Here is a 14,916-nt window from a genome sequence, read left to right on the forward strand (position 1 = left end):
TACGGTACGGTGTCGTGTTTTTGGGTGTAATCGAACCTGTCCTTGAGTGCCCGAGAGAGAGAGAGAGAGAGAGAGAGTGAGGCTGGGATGTTCGCAGCCATGCAGCATCCGCAAAACGTTTGCCAGTGTGCCGAGCAGAGAAAAACGAAACGAACGAACATCAAATGGGTGAACAAATATGGGGATGAAAAACGCATCACTGCGTTTTTCTTTCCACCGTGTGTGTGTGTATGTGTGTGATTGTGTGTATGTGCACGTTCGTTCACGATACGAGCGGTTTCGCAAATTGTCATCCGATGGTTTAGTGTAGTGCAGTGCGAATATGCTTAACGGTGCCTACGATACGGGCAAAGCACGTCTCCTTCGATGCAATTTTACGTGTGCGTGCATACGTGCTTGACTCGGATACGAAACTTATGTGATTAAAGTGTTTTTTGCTGCTCTCTTTAACTTGTTTTATTTTTATTGTGACGGGTTTTTTCCTTCGTTAACGTTTACCAAGGGGAAATGTATTAGAATGTGTACAAAGCGTTGTGATCTAAATGTGTTTTGAAATAAGAATTAACAACCATTGTATTCTACGATGAAACCCTCAACAGTTATTAGCAATTTGACCTTAAAAAGTTTTTTTTAAAGAAATGGTTTGATAAAGTGTAATACTAAATCAATTCCGTTTCCTTTTAGAAAAATTTAGTAAAGTGTTTACACCAGTGCGAATATTAAGGTGAGATTTTATCTAATAACAATGAATGTGTAAAAATAGTTACCAAAACAAGCGAGACAAAATTATTTCTCATTGCACAAAATTCAAATATCGAACCAGTGTAAAGTGATTTATGTTCCTGTTAGCCAAAAACAAAATAATTACATTAAAAATAATAAGTCGAAGCTGATAAGGAAATAGTGGAAACATCTTCAACTCAATTATGTAAACAATAAGGTAATACATTAAAGAAAAGACGTAATTGTTGTAATTTAAAATAAATCATTTCCACTGTCAGAAAAGTGCATTGACGATAAGCTACAATATTATTGTTAACCTTTCTCTTTGAGTGAATCATCGAACCCGAAACAAATTAAATGAAAATACTTTTCATTCGATGTTTTGCAGTTGTTACCAACGTAACTCATTACGCGAATTGTACACCGTAGCTAATGAGCAAAGCTTTGTGATTTTGTTTATGCTAATATAATGAACAACAATTTTTCAATGTATACGGTATAGCTGAAAGCAAGGCCGTTCGGTAAGGATGGTGTCGTTTTTCAGTTGAACAAACGGTTGGGTTGAAAATACGTTACGATTACGGTTGAGTTGTTTTTCTACCCTAATACGGTACAGTTCGTTGAACTGTTTGTTTGCTGGATGGTAAAAGTTTCGATGGAAAATAAAGGTTAAAGTTTCCATTTCTCCGAAATGGAGAACACAAAGGGAAGCCATTTTTTTATATGACATTTTGCGTTAATTGATCGAGTCTTGTTCATTGAACCGTTTAGTAATTTTAGTACAAAAACACATTTATATCGAAGAAAATTATTTTATTTTTTAAAGAAAATAAAGTTAAAAACCTTCTAGAGCTAGCACTCCGTCGTATTCGCATTTCCTGTAAATGGTTTTATAATTTTTTAAGGTGATATTTGGCAAGTCTGAATGATTCTTTTCCATCCATTCAATCAATAAACCGGCCAGATGTATCACATATTTTGCTTCGGGACAGCAGCAGCTTGCATTTGTCGCACCACGCGTACATATTTAGTTCAAAATGAGAAAATTCTTATGATTTCCTTCCGGTTGTCGGGGGTGGCACGTAAACAGCATGAAGGAATTTTCCGAAAAAAAAACTCTGTTGGTCGCACTGTTGGCATCGGCGCCTGGTTTCTCCGTTTGTTTGCTTGGGGTTAGAAGTAAGGAAAAAGGCTACGGGGTAAGAGCGTCAATGGGAAGGGCTAGAAAATGCCGCGATCTACATGCGAACATCATCGGGCACCATGCAAAGCAGCATAGCGAGCGATGGTCACGCGGTAAACATGGAAATATGTTGGCAACGGTCCCTTTTGCAAGATGGCGCGCCATCAGGGCACCTGCCCGGTCGGCCCGGATGGGAAGTATATTTGTGGGAAGTGTGCGCACACACAAACACACACTTCAATTTTTGCACACCGCCAGGTTTTGCAAATTTCATTCACCGGGCCATGGAAGTGCACCGAGCGCACAAATGCAAAGAAAAAAAAGAGGCAAGGATGAGCAAAATTTATGTTCGGTGCGTGAGCGGAGAGATGAATTATAAACGATAGCACGTGGTTGTGGGCAAAACGATGATCGAGTTCCTTCGCTGCTGGCTGCAGCATATCGTACCAAGGAGTGTGAACAGAAGCACAATATACAAAGAAAGGCATGAAGATTTTTTTTGCTGGTCTAAACAAAAAAAAACTCAAACCCCTTGAAATGTACCGTGATGGGAAAAACATTGCTCTCACAAATGGAAACCCATCGGGAAACCCTGCACAGGCATGGCTGGTTTGGGCGATGGCAAACATTTTCTTTGAGTTTATTTTTTTTTTTTGCTTTCCTTTCGCGCAAATAAAAACAGGCACAAGCTTAGGCACGTTGGTGGTGAAAAGTGCAAAACAGGAAGGTGGGAAGATATAGAATCAATTTCGAAAATTAAAAAAAAATGGCAAAAAATCGAAAGTGGAGATGAACGACCCGGTCAAACCGGAGGGTAGAGGAAATATATAAAAAAAGAAACCCCTGAAGGATTGTACGATGCCACGAAAGGGTGAATGAATGAAGGAATCCAATCCCGACCACACTGTCTTCATCACATGGGGCCACCTCCTTGGTGACGGTGTCGATGGGAATTCGGGCATCGGGATTATTCATCTTTCGCTCAACTCCCACACACACACAAACACACACTGGTAGTCAAAAAATTGAACCAAGTGAATACCGAACGTTTGGCCTCTTACAACCTTTTTGGGTTTGTGTGCTTCATTTTTTTCACTTCTTTTCTTAGAAGCATTCCAACCCACAAAGCGCAATGTGAACGAAGGTGGGGGGGTGTTGGGTGGTTTACAAAATTTATGCAAGTTATGCTCGAATGCAATGGAGATGAATTACGATGAAGCTGCGCCACTACATGTAAGCGATGTAAAAACCGTGGCTAAAACGGATCACAGATATGGCCGTGATGCTTCACAGCCACACGTATGTGATGTTATGCTTTTTACATCCACATTCGTTCTGGTGGCTTTTTCTCGATATCTTTCTCACAGCGTCCCAGTTTTGGCATTCCACTTACAACGTCGTACGGCAAATATTTCATCGCCTGATGGTAATATGATAAGACGGTGGATGATAGAGAAAGAATAATGTCCTGTTTTTGGCTTTGTGTTAGCTTTTGGTGGATTGGTTGAAGAAGAACATTCATATTGAGAAGTGGATGAACCGTCTTCGAGGCTGCTATCTAGCATTCTAGCATCTTTTATAATTGCTTTTATAACTATATTGGTAGTTTGGATACATGCCTTGCAGTATATTAAGCAGAAGGATTCTTTGATTGCGATTCAGACGCTTAAATCAGACATATATTTGTTGTTTAAAACTCTACTTTTATCAAATATACATAATATTAAAAAAAATTATACAAATATACAAAAAAATTATTAGTGACTGTGGAGTCTTAGTAAATGCCGATTAAAAAGTAAACCTAACAAATGTTTTTGGCTTTTTCGATGGCTTTTGTGAGATTCATTACCTTTACTTCGTGTTGGTTTCAAAATTATTGGAGTAGAACCTCTGTTTTTTATACAAACGTTTATTTAGTGTGCTTAGTTAGATAACAAAAAACAATTTTTTTTTTTTACAATAACTTAATACTACATTGCAGGACGTTTGAATCAATCACAGCACCGTTGTTTCCAATTATGTGGATGGTATAATTTGCAAACAGTTTTAAAACTATATTCCCCTATCTGTTGGTCTAATTCCATGCAGTATAGGAGTATGCAAATTTTTAAAATGTAGTTTCATATTTGAAAGGGTTGCTTTTAGTTGTTACTCTAACATTCTCCAAGCTGCAGCGACCCCCGGGTATGAAACGAACTTATGCTCCAAAGTTTCATCCAAAGGACAATATGGACATTTGGAATAAAACAGGAATAGACAGAACCTTTGCTGGAAAGAAAGTCTCCTGCAATTGATATTCCTTCCAACCTCTTTCTGTGGTATGGAAGGTGTTTCCAATGCCACCTTGGGATTAAGGTGGACGCTTCTTTGCTTCAGTCATCAGTGCCTTCGTTGTTTTTGATATGCGATGATCACCTGCAGGTTTGTCAGATGTTGGGCCACGCTTGGACCTTGTTTTGGGTCTGTCTGATGACTTTTGATCCAAAACACTAACTTTTCTTTTGCTTCACGTACAGATTGCATAGGAGAGCACGTACTTTGAGGGTCGGAATGTGGAGGTTTAGTCCTCCATGGTATCGCGGGAGAGCAAAGCTATTACAGAAGTGCTCTTATTCCTTCACTTCCACCCCAAAGGAAGTTGTCTATTTGTGAGGTGATCGTAGCGATATCCAGGTTTAGGTTCCTTTGCCGGTGGTAGCGCATCAACTGCTGGAACATTTGAATGACCACATTCCAGATGCTGTTCATGGCCGTTCGGATATCATTTGAAAACAATATTCCTAGCAGTCGGAGACGTTCTTCGGTACGAAGCCAAGGACCTTGTATCTGGCTGGTTGTTGTCATGTATCTTACGTCGAGTGCAGCTATTACTTTAATTATTGACCTCTGTTTGAGGTTGGTTACATCTCTTAATATGATGAGTTGAGACCAAAACAGAGGTAGAGATAACATGCTCCTTTCCACAGTATTTCTAAGAGCATTTTACTAGAAGACATCTTTTATGTGATATTATTACAGATTTACTCTATCCGTTTGCTGGAAGTGTCACGAAAGGTGTCTTACGATGTGAAACTTCCGTATAAAAATTCTAAGAGAAACTTCCGTGTGACGATAGTTCCGTGCAAAATTCGAAAATATTCAAAAGATTTTCTAAAGATAAAAGGACTACTTCAAAAGACTAGGCAACGCTGATTTCACCACTAGACAACGAACGAAAACAGTCGTGTGAAAATTCACTAAATTCGCTCAATTTTTGTTAATTCCCATGTTTCCAGTGCAAAATGTGTATTGATTTTTCGTGCTCTGATTAGGTCAAGGTACCATCATTCTACTTGTTTTTGCTGTCATTGCAAACTTACCTACCTCATTATGAAGCGCTTTCGCGACACTTCCCGTAATACACAGAAGAAGAAGAAAAAAGGAAAGAAAGATCGTAATCCTTCCGATTGTTGGCAATAGCAAACGAAGGTAAATATTTATTACCAACAGCAGAACACCACAGCGGAAACAGTGTACCATTTTCGCATGACAGTGACTTGGTGCTGCTCTTGGCTTTGAGCTTTGTGTCGCCCTTTTTATTTGTTGTGTCGCTTTTCCCTTTGGCTTTCTGTTTGACTGCTACACCTCCGGGACCAGCATATGACATCCATAATCGGGACCCAGTGGGAGGGACGTCCCATCTCTTGCTTCCTTACGGCCGCCCTCCTCCCTTTCCCCCGGGGTGGGTCGCAACTAGGGCATTTGGATCGATGATTAAAAATAGCATACAAACATCGAACGGAACCAACCGTCCAACCAAGGGCAATGGATCGAAGTATTGCTTCTCTTTCATTTTTTTTTTTTGCGGAAGGATTGAATCAGTGAAGCACAGAAAGTGGTGGTTTGAGAGCGAATTTAGCGAACCCAACTTGTTTGCTGTGTGATGATTCAAAGATTTATTTTCCGGCGTGTTTGTGTGTGTGTGTATGTGGTGGCTCTGGGGATTTCCGCTTTTGAGCCCGTGGTTGGATGGAGTCAGGAAAGTCGAAACCGAGCAAAAGCTTAAGTTCGTTTTTTTTTGTTTCGTTTTGCCGTGGATTTTCGTCTGTTCGAGAACGCCCGTTTTCGCTTCGATTGAGTGGTCAAAGTGATGGCAAAGTTCATTTTTCTTGTTCACATTTCTGATCGATCCGGTTCCGTTTAGCTTCCCAAGTGTATACAGGACACAGTCGATGCACCGTATCGGTTGAAGCTATCCATCAGACCGAATCGGATGCGGATCACAGGTCCGTAAAATGATAAAAATCGACCACCCGGCGAGGGGGTAGGGGAAAGGAAACAAATGGGTGCAACGTAGCAGTTGATATGATTCGACTTCAGAACCGAACGCTCTCTACTCGATGCACGGAAAAGCATCGAAACAAGATCGAAACTAGTAATACACATTGCCACACAGCGCGCTTATGATGTGTGTTCGCGGAAACGGAACTCGAAGTTGTTTCATTTCCCTCGCCGGAAGTCATTATCCACCGCATGGCCCAAATCGTTGCACGGTGACCTTCTTTTCCGGGAAGGTATTTAGTCGTGTTGCCAACACACAAAATGATCCCGAACGATGGTGGATGCAATGCTCGATCAGTGGGCAGTTGGCCTGAGTATGTTAGCGCAGGTTCTTTCAATCAGATGCAGAGAATGAGTGTACAACAACTGTAGTGCGATTGCATGTACGTTCGAGCAAACTTTGATACAGTGCTGGATTGGGGATGAAGAACCAATCTACTTGTGGAATCGTTTAGCTTATCAATAGAAATGTCGATTGAACGTACCAAAGCAAGGAAACATATTTCTCTAAACTTCAGTTGCATGTTTAAACATTTGAAATCTAGAAGTGAATTAAATGTTGTTCACACCAATCGCAATCGTGGGTAATTTTAACCGGAATGTTTTAATACTTAAGAGCACATGAAACAGGCTTAAGCTAGTGATGAATTGATTTTCACACAGTTGTGAATAGAAAAATTGGTAGAAAGAAAATTAGTCAACAAGTTTGCTTGACGGAAACATGTTAAACAATTCACTTGTGTAGCTTCTCTTAACTCATTGCTTGCTGTTTGTTCAACAGCTGAAGAAAGGAGATGCAATTTATGCGGATTGCAAACTTAGACTAAATTTATTCACATAATTCATATACTTAAGTATCCTAAACGCTGCACTAACACTGCTATGTACATTAACTATTCTAATCCTTTCACTAACACTACTATAAACAAGAAGTTGCGTTCTCAGCGTCAACACTTTTAAATGGGTAGATAGATTAATTATTGGGTTCTAAGTAGTGATGGATAAATTATAAATTTAACCGGAGTCGGATCTGAACTGAACTGAAACCACCAAACTGAAATCGAAATGACTCCGGCAGAAGTAGGAAAAATTTATATTTTACCCATCACTAATGCTAATCCTTCCCTACGCTCGCATTTTCCGTTTTTCCTCCTTTTTCCTCCTCATTTAGACCCGTATGGAATCGATCGCACCCATTCGGACTCATTCGGACTCGATCAAACTCACAATCGACCAGGCTCGGTGGAGTCAATTTAGATTTTTTGTCGGAGTCGGAATAAATTTTTCATATACGTCATATACGGGTCGGAGTGGATCCACGTTTCCACTCCGGATTACACATCACTAGATAGTTCAAAAAAAGTTTTAAGTCATTTAAGACGGCTTTTGTGAATATCGAACGGTGAATTTAACGCAGCAGACTAACTTCTTTATAGAATTTCTAATAAAAAAAAACACATCATCACATATTTAATTTAGTTTAGTCATTAATCCTTTCTATGAATGAGATTTAATGCGTTAGAAGGAACAATTATTTCGTCTAACCAAGAAAAAAATCTTTGAGTTTTATTTTGGTTTAAATTACGTTCTCTCACAAATCGCACCTTCAACCGTGAACACATACTTCGAACACCACAAATAACATGAATTTGTTTGTGCGTGACGTTATTACTAGTCTCGAGCAAAAACTCTTGCACTTTAGATGATGGTTCAAAATATTACAACCATACTGCGTGTGAGCGAGAAAAGCCTATCACATTGTTACACATAAAATTTGCTTTCGTTCGCTTTCTCGGAAGGAAAATGATGTTCCCCTTTCCGTTTGAAATGGAACCAACACAGTGAAGTCCATTGTTGGCTCCAAACTGTCTGAAATCAGCGATGGAAGCGGGGTTTTTTGTTGGTATGCGTACGACTGTGCGATGAAATGGGACACGAAAGTGGGTGGAATATTTCATGGACTAAAAACGGGTTCCCGTACGACGCCCCGTTAACTAACTCGACTCGACTTGTGCCTTTAGCTTGCTCGCCGCAGAACGGCAGCACGAATGGAGAAAAGCAAACGAAAGCGGACAGAAAAGTCGTTCGGTGTTATGATTATAATCGGACAGCAAGAAGGTTGCTGCTAAACTGTCATAACCTCCAAACCCTGGCTTAGAATACATCTATCGTCCCCGTTTTCCGTACCATCGGAAACCATTTTGTAAAAGGCAAATCACGGGCCGGAAGTAAACGTAGGCTTATTATGACGTTGGCCCCTTTTTCCGGGATAGATCCCTTTCAGAATGTGATGTGTTTCTGCACCACAACTTATCAACTGCTAATGTTCGGGGTCTGCAAATTGCTATTGGTCAAAGGCTACTGAAGGAACGTCACATCCGAAGTCCGTAAATGGAATCGTTGGTGAAAATGAGACACCAATCGACCGGTCAGCTGCAATGTGGCTCGGGCGTGGTAAATGTAAGGCTTTGTTGTTATTTTAAACAAACCTTACGTAGCAGAATTTGATCACCCAAAAACGAGGGGAGACGAAGTTTACTGGGACCAAAATTAGTTGGTCGTATTTTGCCATCCTTTCCACTTTTTGTCCAATTTCCAAAGACACTTAAACGCTCACCATGGTCGGCCACTTTACCCGGGGGTTAGGGGAGTGAGATATGAACTGTTCGGAAAGTTCATAGTGGGGAACGAATTTACACCAATTAGGAGTATTTATTGGGGTTTCGTTCTGGGACGAGCGAAAGATCACAACCCCAAAACCAAGGATACGTAAGTGACCTCCACAATTGTTGTGCTGGGTAACCATTGGTTTAGGAAACATCATCATCATCAGATAATAAAATTATTTCGATAGTCATTTTTTGTTCATCAGATATTTGCCAGGAATTAAATTGATCGCTTTACTTCATTTTCAATAAAAAAAACTATTGTTCTGTAATGTTATATAAAATCATCTTTTAAATTTCTTTGCCTTCAGAATAGAGTTGAATTAGAATGAAAGTACAAAAATTTTCCCAAGAAAATAATAATCAAAATAGAAAAACAGGACTAAATAAATTCTTCCCCAGCTGGCTGATGGTTACTTAAAGTATATTAAAAATATATAAAATTGTCTGTATTTTCAACGTGATCGCATTGTTACACGAAATGCAACATCAATGGTCAACGTTGAAGTCATTGAATCTGAACATCACAGGATGAAAGAGAACTTCGTCGACCGGACATCTCCGGACTGTCACTATCGGTAGCAGATTTGCAGAGGCTTTGTTGCGCTCACTACACATTGCACGCGATGCTGGATGAATTTTCCCATCCTAGGGGAAGACCACTCGTTAGCAAGATATCCATATTTGTAGACTGAACTGTATCTAACTGTCTAACGAACCGTCCTTTGATCGGTCAACGTTGGATTTTCTTGCACGTGCGTCGCGTTACGTTGAGAGCCATGTTTCCACGTTTTGGTTGGCCGGCAGGAAAAGTGATTTACTCAAACGAACGTATTTTATCTGCGAAGTGAAAGCTTCACAACATTCGTCCATTGAAGACCGCTGGTTTGTGTCCAATGAATGGATTGGTCCGAATATTTTGTGTTTGACCTGCCGAGAGTTTAGCAGCGTAACCGTCCAGGTGCACACGGTTCACACCGATCGATGTAGGCCGTACGATCATCATACCCGTGCAGGTCCGCAAAGCTTTTTGAAGTGGTAAACATGTTTATCCTGCATCGTTTGCGAATGTCGCTCGACGATATACTGAGTGAAATAACAACTGGCATTGGAAATGATGCCTTTAGCTGTGAGATGTTTTTTCATATTCTCGTTAAAGCCAAAGGGGGCGTAAAGTGGTGGTAACATGTGCGATGGTACGGTGACTAAAGGCAACATATTCCAGCAAGCAGTCAACCGACTGCGGCAGCATGTCGACGGAAAGAGAACATTTCGGATGATGAACAACAAAAAACAAATAGCAGCCTGAAACAGAACACGATGCGGATGATGTATTCGTTGTGGTCCACATCTTGTGTCACGACCCTCGAAGCTAAGCCGTTCGTTTTTTCTTATTTTTAAGTAAAATCCATTGATTCCATTTGAGGTACTGAAGAGCGTATCTGATTTTTAATTAAAAAACTAAGCTCTCCTATCTTACCGATACGGCGTACACGTTCGTTGAGCAAAATTCTGTTTTTTTCTTCAGTTAGGAACACGGATGAAACTGGAATGGAGACGCCCAGTACTTTGTGAAGGAAACGGACTTGATGGAGACGCCTAGTGCTTTGTGAAGGAGACGCCTGGTGTTTGTTTTAATATGAGTGGGGACACTCTGCAGCACCGAAGATGTGTTGTTAATCGAAACACCAGTATTATTTGGTTTGTTTCAACCCATTTTTTGGGGAAAATTCCAGCGACGCGTGAGTACGCGTTACGATTAAATATTCATATGCAAATAAACTCCCTAATTTTTACCACGCTTGCGGCTGTTTATTGTTGAGATACAAATAGAATTCATTCGTTCGTATAAAACGATCCATCAGCGTATGCATGTAACATGAGCGTGGAGGTTAAGCTTTTTTTTGTGTGTGCATATTTTCATCATATTTTCCATACGCTTACCTCTGAGGGCTTTATGCCTTGTTGGTTGTGATGGAACTCGATTGTTGACGATGGTTTGACGTTGACTGCCTTGTAACGTATGCACAAGAAACGAAAGAAAACAAACGCTGTACAGGCTTATGTATCATGTTACGTTTGGAGTGTGTTGCATGTACATACAATTTACAATGCATTCAAACATTTTCCTTCTGAGGAATCTTTCGACCCTGGCAGTATGGCAACGTCGTTAACCATTTGTGAACATGGACGCTAATGGATGATTCAATCCAATGTCTCTGGTTACACGTATTTCAGTTGAGTTGCTGGCGTTAAAACCCTTTTCTTTGTGTGGAAAATCCAATCCATCAGTTACGCCTCTCTACAGGAATAGAATGCTGGAGTCTATATTTTTCGTCTAGCGAATTCTGTGCCCTTTTTGTTATCGAGATTATTCATTGTTGTTGAACGGTAATGTGGATTAAATATTAAAAAAAACTTTGTGTTGATTGAAAATGAAATCGAATCAAATAAAATTAAACATCGTATTAATGTTTTGGTTGGAAAATAAGCGAAAGCTTTAATGTTGTGCAGTCTTTTAATTGGGAGCAAGTTGAATTAGTGGAATGTGTGTTCACCCTCATTATCATTCGTTAATGACGATATGTGAAGCAATTTGAATCATTAAATTTAGTTTGTTAATGTGAAAAACGAAATAAAAGAATAGGTCAAATAATTATTAAAGCTTTAAAACAGGCCAAGCTTTATAAAAGCATTTTAACACTAAAATAATATAAAAATGAAACGACGTTTGTTTCAAAAATTGCATCAAAGGGAACACAAAAAAACCAGAATCCAACTGGCTTACTGGATAACGGATAATTAATCGAATTCTGTAGCATCATCCATTAGTGTTGGCGAATCGGCGTTAACCCCTTTGGCAGATTTGCAATGATCCCGAAGCACTTACTGTCGTCGGTACGGTCACCATCTGCCCACTGTTCCACATTGCAACTATACTCCTATTGCGATGGGCGCTTTATCCATTCGTACCGCTATCGACTGATTGACGCAAATTAGAGTTCAATTTTGTGATTTCGGATGAAAATCTGCTACCGATTGGGTGGGCATTAGCAGTGCTTGGATGGGAAGAGACCTTAAGGGACAACGGGTACGGGGCTGACGAAGTTTGTGTGAGTTTAGTCATTTCCATTAGGATTAAATGGACAATCCGATGCTCGAAATGGTGCGTTTGATCGAATGATTAATTGGAGTATTTGGATACACTGCCCCACCAGGGGGTCCGACACTCGTCGAACATTTGGAGCTGAGTTGCATTTTCGATTTGTTTGCATTTCGAAATGCACTTGTCTGATAGAATAAAATAACAAATAGCATTCGGCAATCGATTAATTGCTTCAATTCGAGACTTTTCGACGGAAGAGGGAAAACTGTCCAAAACGTCTGGAGATTTGCACTTCATTTCGCATTGCATTCAATTTGAAGTTAGCTGATTGAAATTCTTCCGAATCGGGTTACTTTTGTATTTATTTTGCATTTAATTATCAACCGAATTAATTCGATCTTCGTGTTATTTTGCCAGGTAGTTACGGTGCATTATATTGATATGCATACATTAATTTCTTTGTGTTTGTGTTGCTATTTTGTTTAAATGTAAGTATAACCGTACTGCTTAATGATACGAAATGATGAGAAATCAAACAGATCTGCTCATTGCGTTAACGGACAGTACCTTTCGTCCGGTAACAGAAAAAAAAAGTTTCATTTCTCTATCACTGGGACGGAGTCTGGAAGGGGGAAAAGCACGAATCAACACGCCAACGGATTGATGAAATGTGTTTCTGATTTATTCATTACCACCCGGCAATATGATGAAGTGGAAATGTTGCTTTCCTTTTGATTTTTTTATTGCGTGTTTATCATCGCCCTGCACATTCCCGTGTGTACGGATGACAGATTTTTCCGAGCTTATCCTAACGACGGACCGTTCGTTAAGCTTTAATTCCTTCATAACGGGCATAACATACCTAATGGAGTTGGAAAAAGGGGACGATCGCCAAACCCAGATTGATTGGACTGTACTGGATGAACGCATGATGGTGCAACACTGATGAGCTACCAACACAATAAATTGGGCGTGAAAAACGGGGGTGGAAAAACGGAACGGAAAATCGTAAAACATGCGATTTTCATTAACCATAATGAATATGGCATTTTGTTTGTTCTTAATAATCGTTTGAAGGTTTTAATTTAAAAACTGCTTTTCGTTTGTTTTGCTTTTTAATTACAGGGCCCTCCTGGTTCGGTTTTTGTTTGCCTGCCGAATGGGTTTTAATCGAAGCACGTCCTATTGATACATTGAACCCGCGTGCCCACGTTTTGTTGCCTTAATCCACCCTTTTCGTGGGAGATTCGTACAGACGTGGTGGTCAAATTTTAATCAACAAAAGGATGAAAAAAGCAAGCGAACGTTATTTAGCACAATGCGTTAAGCTGATCGGGAATCATCGACACGAAGTAATTTGGTGTTCATCCGGGTGCATTGGGTACTGTTTCTGTGCGGTTTCGTAAAGGGGCTTTCTATACAGTTCACAACCAACTGGGCAACTCCGATAAAGCCGCCTTGATGTGTGAATTCGAAACTAACCGAGTTCCATCCCGCATTCACATCATGCAACTGTCAAAGGAAATAGTAACGTTTCCATCTACTGAAGACGATCGTGTTACGCTGTGATTGAGTAAAAAGCATTGATTTCCCTTTCCACACTAAGCATCGCATCAAAGTCCATTCGACAAGGGTAAAGACATTGAACGCGAGAGTGCATGAATGGAATGAGTAATAGTGCCATTTTAACTAGCAAAAACTAAAACCGAACAAAAACAAGCCGGAAAATCCGTTTTAACCTCTGCAGACGTTAAAGGAAACCCAATCGATGGAACGGTGTGGAAGGGAAATCGGATGGAAATCTGATACACAGGAAATGCTTTGCGGTCGGCTTGTTTCCGCAATTTCACAACTTGTCTCTTTTCTTCTACAGTGTGCAGCTGAACACTTCTTTCTGGGGGAGCAAAACAAAAAAAAACGAAAAGAATTCCAACTGTAAAGTGTACAGCGTACTTGTGCGTGTCTTCGGTTCGGGAACGGGTGTGTAAAGTGTATTGAATTCTCGAATGTCATCGGCAAGCATGAGCTGAATCGTTCGTAGCAAACCGTGTACTGCGAGTGCCCAGGTATGGTGTGTGTGTGCGTGCAACGATGTTACGTGTGTTTGTGTGAATAAGTTGGTGTTGGTGTGAAAAAAAAAGGATGGGTAAAAGTGGCCATCCCGCGTTACCATCCTGCCGCCGCACCCAGAGACAGTGGTGAGTGGAAAATCAAAGTAATGCCCATAAACAGGTCGCGCCAAGCAGATGCAATGTGTAATTGTGACGTGAGTGTGTGCTAGGTGCGATAAACGTGTTTGAGGAAGGTCGGTCCAAGCGTGATATGTGTTGGTGGCATTCAGTTGGAAAAAGGGGGTGATCACTTTCTAAGGTTGTGTTTTCTTCCTTTTGTGTTTCTTCTTTTTGTTGCTGTTGTGTTGTTTGCCATCCTGCTCCCACCCGTCGTTACATTGTCATCTTGCTTACTCGTTGTTAGTGAAAGGTTGTTTGTTCCGGTTCGAAGTGCCGAAGAATGTTTGGCGGGATGAGTGCACGTTTCCCGTGCGATGGCCCGGTTGCAGTACCCGCACCCGATGGCGGTAACGTGTGGTGAACGGGATAATCTATTAAGTGGATTTATTATGGTTTAAATAAAGGATTATTAAGGAAAAGCGACTCGACGTCGACGGCGCCACTGTGTGCGTGTGTGTGAAGGGGAGAAACCATACAGACCAAAGGTGAAAGCGATAGAGCCGAAGGAGTGAACGAAACAAACAATTCCCATACTGCGAAAGGAGATCTCGAGAAACGCAAGCGGGCAAAAACCTGGACAAGAAACTCAACAAAGGTAAGTGTGTATCGTGTTTCCCGTGGGAGGGAACTTTCCAAGCGTATGGTAAAATCGATCCCTTTCCCGGAACGTATCCTAACGGGTTTGGC

The 14,916-nt window shown here is 40.6% G+C and overlaps 1 protein-coding gene across 1 annotated transcript in view; it reads left to right on the plus strand.

Moving 5' to 3' along the window:
- Nucleotides 1-430: 430 nt before the first annotated feature.
- The window catches only part of LOC125771433 (uncharacterized), a 113,470-nt gene continuing 98,984 nt past the window's right edge, over nt 431-14,916 (plus strand). The window contains exons 1-2 of the mRNA XM_049442051.1: nt 431-724; nt 13,872-14,824. The gene's annotated coding sequence lies outside the window, so the exon portion shown is untranslated. The remainder of the gene's footprint in view (nt 725-13,871; nt 14,825-14,916) is intronic.

The sequence above is a fragment of the Anopheles funestus genome, chromosome 3RL, assembly GCF_943734845.2.
Source record: "Anopheles funestus chromosome 3RL, idAnoFuneDA-416_04, whole genome shotgun sequence".
NCBI lineage: Eukaryota > Metazoa > Arthropoda > Insecta > Diptera > Culicidae > Anopheles > Anopheles funestus.